Source organism: Periophthalmus magnuspinnatus, chromosome 17, assembly GCF_009829125.3.
Source record: "Periophthalmus magnuspinnatus isolate fPerMag1 chromosome 17, fPerMag1.2.pri, whole genome shotgun sequence".
NCBI lineage: Eukaryota > Metazoa > Chordata > Actinopteri > Gobiiformes > Gobiidae > Periophthalmus > Periophthalmus magnuspinnatus.
In genome coordinates, this window is record NC_047142.1 from 5,001 (window position 1) to 10,000 (window position 5,000).

Below are 5,000 nucleotides of genomic sequence, written 5' to 3' on the forward strand. Positions count from 1 at the left end.
CAGCGTGGCATTTCACCCCGGAGTGTCCCGGGCTGAATCACGCTGCTCCTATGAAATCTTCTCACACTTCTCCCCAGTAAATTTTAAATTTTTCCCAGCTCCAAGGCAGTGTAACCCCTTCTTTAGTACCAGAGGTACATGCTGGAGTGAGAAAAATGTCAATCCAGAGCTCCAGGCTCAAATGCTGGGCTTTTGAAAGTTTCCAGAGTACCAGGGTCAGATGCTGGACTTAGTCATTTTTCAGCACACGTTGGACTTGGAAAAAGTGCAGCGTGGCATTTCACCCCGGAGTGTCCCGGGCTGAATCACGCTGCTCCTATGAAATCTTCTCACGCTTCTCCCCAGTAAATTAAAAATTTTTCCCAGCTCCAAGGCAGTGTAACCCCTTCTTTAGTACCAGAGGTACATGCTGGAGTGAGAAAAATGTCAATCCAGGGCTCCAGGCTCAAATGCTGGGCTTTTGAAAGTGTCCAGAGTCCCATGCTGGACTTAGTCATTTTTCCAAAAAGTGACACCCTCAGGTGTCCCGGGCTGAATCACGCTGCTCACATGAAATTTCTCACGCTGCTCCACAGTAAGTATGCAATTTGCCCCCGCTCCAAGGGAGTACCATCCCACCTCTAGTACCAGGAAAACATGCTGGACTTGGAGAAAATGTCCATCCGAAGTACCAGGCTCATTTGCTGGACTTGGAAACATTTTTAACACTTGCTAGACTTCGAAAAAAAGCAGCGTGACTTTTCACCCTCAGGTGTCCCGGGCTGAATCACGCTGCTCCTATGAAATCTTCTCACACTGCTCCCCAGTAAATTTAAAATTTTCCCCAGCTCCAAGGCAGTGTAACCCCTTCTTTAGTACCAGAGGTACATGCTGGAGTGAGAAAAATGTCAATCCAGAGCTCCAGGCTCAAATGCTGGGCTTTTTAAAGTGTCCAGAGTCCCATGCTGGACTTAGTCATTTTTCCAAAAAGTGACACCCTCAGGTGTCCCGGGCTGAATCACGCTGCTCACATGAAATTTCTCACGCTGCTCCACAGTAAGTATGCAATTTGCCCCCGCTCCAAGGGAGTACCATCCCACCTCTAGTACCAGGAAAACATGCTGGACTTGGAGAAAATGTCCATCCGAAGTACCAGGCTCATTTGCTGGACTTGGAAACATTTTTAACATTTGCTAGACTTCGAAAAAAAGCAGCGTGACTTTTCACCCTCAGGTGTCCCGGGCTGAATCACGCTGCTCCTATGAAATCTTCTCACACTGCTCCCCAGTAAATTTTAAATTTTCCCCAGCTCCAAGGCAGTGTAACCCCTTCTTTAGTACCAGAGGTACATGCTGGAGTGAGAAAAATGTCAATCCAGAGTTCCAGGCTCAAATGCTGGGCTTTCAAAGTTTCCAGAGTACCAGGGTCAGATGCTGGACTTAGTCATTTTTCAGCACATGTTGTACTTGGAAAAAGTGCAGCGTGGCATTTCACCCCGGGGTGTCCCGGGCTGAATCACGCTGCTCCTATGAAATCTTCTCACACTTCTCCCCAGTAAATTTTAAATTTTCCCCAGCTCCAAGGCAGTGTAACCCCTTCTTTAGTACCAGAGGTACATGCTGGAGTGAGAAAAATGTCAATCCAGAGCTCCAGGCTCAAATGCTGGGCTTTCAAAGTTTCCAGAGTACCAGGGTCAGATGCTGGACTTAGTCATTTTTCAGCACATGTTGTACTTGGAAAAAGTGCAGCGTGGCATTTCACCCCGGGGTGTCCCGGGCTGAATCACGCTGCTCCTATGAAATCTTCTCACACTTCTCCCCAGTAAATTTTAAATTTTCCCCAGCTCCAAGGCAGTGTAACCCCTTCTTTAGTACCAGAGGTACATGCTGGAGTGAGAAAAATGTCAATCCAGAGCTCCAGGCTCAAATGCTGGGCTTTCAAAGTTTCCAGAGTACCAGGGTCAGATGCTGGACTTAGTCATTTTTCAGCACATGTTGTACTTGGAAAAAGTGCAGCGTGGCATTTCACCCCGGGGTGTCCCGGGCTGAATCACGCTGCTCCTATGAAATCTTCTCACACTTCTCCCCAGTAAATTTTAAATTTTTCCCAGCTCCAAGGCAGTGTAACCCCTTCTTTAGTACCAGAGGTACATGCTGGAGTGAGAAAAATGTCAATCCAGAGCTCCAGGCTCAAATGCTGGGCTTTCAAAGTTTCCAGAGTACCAGGGTCAGATGCTGGACTTAGTCATTTTTCAGCACATGTTGTACTTGGAAAAAGTGCAGCGTGGCATTTCACCCCGGGGTGTCCCGGGCTGAATCACGCTGCTCCTATGAAATCTTCTCACACTTCTCCCCAGTAAATTTTAAATTTTCCCCAGCTCCAAGGCAGTGTAACCCCTTCTTTAGTACCAGAGGTACATGCTGGAGTGAGAAAAATGTCAATCCAGAGCTCCAGGCTCAAATGCTGGGCTTTCAAAGTTTCCAGAGTACCAGGGTCAGATGCTGGACTTAGTCATTTTTCAGCACATGTTGTACTTGGAAAAAGTGCAGCGTGGCATTTCACCCCGGGGTGTCCCGGGCTGAATCACGCTGCTCCTATGAAATCTTCTCACGCTTCTCCCCAGTAAATTTTAAATTTTTCCCAGCTCCAAAGCAGTGTAACCCCTTCTTTAGTACCAGAGGTACATGCTGGAGTGAGAAAAATGTCAATCCAGAGCTCCAGGCTCAAATGCTGGGCTTTCAAAGTTTCCAGAGTACCAGGGTCAGATGCTGGACTTAGTCATTTTTCAGCACATGTTGTACTTGGAAAAAGTGCAGCGTGGCATTTCACCCCGGGGTGTCCCGGGCTGAATCACGCTGCTCCTATGAAATCTTCTCACGCTTCTCCCCAGTAAATTTTAAATTTTTCCCAGCTCCAAAGCAGTGTAACCCCTTCTTTAGTACCAGAGGTACATGCTGGAGTGAGAAAAATGTCAATCCAGAGCTCCAGGCTCAAATGCTGGGCTTTCAAAGTTTCCAGAGTACCAGGGTCAGATGCTGGACTTAGTCATTTTTCAGCACATGTTGTACTTGGAAAAAGTGCAGCGTGGCATTTCACCCCGGGGTGTCCCGGGCTGAATCACGCTGCTCCTATGAAATCTTCTCACGCTTCTCCCCAGTAAATTTAAAATTTTTCCCAGCTCCAAAGCAGTGTAACCCCTTCTTTAGTACCAGAGGTACATGCTGGAGTGAGAAAAATGTCAATCCAGAGCTCCAGGCTCAAATGCTGGGCTTTCAAAGTTTCCAGAGTACCAGGGTCAGATGCTGGACTTAGTCATTTTTCAGCACATGTTGGACTTGGAAAAAGTGCAGCGTGGCATTTCACCCCGGGGTGTCCCGGGCTGAATCACGCTGCTCCTATGAAATCTTCTCACGCTTCTCCCCAGTAAATTTTAAATTTTTCCCAGCTCCAAAGCAGTGTAACCCCTTCTTTAGTACCAGAGGTACATGCTGGAGTGAGAAAAATGTCAATCCAGAGCTCCAGGCTCAAATGCTGGGCTTTCAAAGTTTCCAGAGTACCAGGGTCAGATGCTGGACTTAGTCATTTTTCAGCACATGTTGGACTTGGAAAAAGTGCAGCGTGGCATTTCACCCCGGGGTGTCCCGGGCTGAATCACGCTGCTCCTATGAAATCTTCTCACGCTTCTCCCCAGTAAATTTTAAATTTTTCCCAGCTCCAAAGCAGTGTAACCCCTTCTTTAGTACCAGAGGTACATGCTGGAGTGAGAAAAATGTCAATCCAGAGCTCCAGGCTCAAATGCTGGGCTTTCAAAGTTTCCAGAGTACCAGGGTCAGATGCTGGACTTAGTCATTTTTCAGCACATGTTGTACTTGGAAAAAGTGCAGCGTGGCATTTCACCCCGGGGTGTCCCGGGCTGAATCACGCTGCTCCTATGAAATCTTCTCACGCTTCTCCCCAGTAAATTTTAAATTTTTCCCAGCTCCAAAGCAGTGTAACCCCTTCTTTAGTACCAGAGGTACATGCTGGAGTGAGAAAAATGTCAATCCAGAGCTCCAGGCTCAAATGCTGGGCTTTCAAAGTTTCCAGAGTACCAGGGTCAGATGCTGGACTTAGTCATTTTTCAGCACATGTTGTACTTGGAAAAAGTGCAGCGTGGCATTTCACCCCGGGGTGTCCCGGGCTGAATCACGCTGCTCCTATGAAATCTTCTCACGCTTCTCCCCAGTAAATTTTAAATTTTTCCCAGCTCCAAAGCAGTGTAACCCCTTCTTTAGTACCAGAGGTACATGCTGGAGTGAGAAAAATGTCAATCCAGAGCTCCAGGCTCAAATGCTGGGCTTTCAAAGTTTCCAGAGTACCAGGGTCAGATGCTGGACTTAGTCATTTTTCAGCACATGTTGTACTTGGAAAAAGTGCAGCGTGGCATTTCACCCCGGGGTGTCCCGGGCTGAATCACGCTGCTCCTATGAAATCTTCTCACGCTTCTCCCCAGTAAATTTTAAATTTTTCCCAGCTCCAAAGGCAGTGTAACCCCTTCTTTAGTACCAGAGGTACATGCTGGAGTGAGAAAAATGTCAATCCAGAGCTCCAGGCTCAAATGCTGGGCTTTTGAAAGTGTCCAGAGTCCCATGCTGGACTTAGTCATTTTTCCAAAAAGTGACACCCTCAGGTGTCCCGGGCTGAATCACGCTGCTCACATGAAATTTCTCACGCTGCTCCACAGTAAGTATGCAATTTGCCCCCGCTCCAAGGGAGTACCATCCCACCTCTAGTACCAGGAAAACATGCTGGACCTGGAGAAAATGTCCATCCGAAGTACCAGGCTCATTTGCTGGACTTGGAAACATTTTTAACACTTGCTAGACTTCGAAAAAAAAGCAGCGTGACTTTTCACCCTCAGGTGTCCCGGGCTGAATCACGCTGCTCCTATGAAATCTTCTCACACTGCTCCCCAGTAAATTTTAAATTTTCCCCAGCTCCAAGGCAGTGTAACCCCTTCTTTAGTACCAGAGGTACATGCT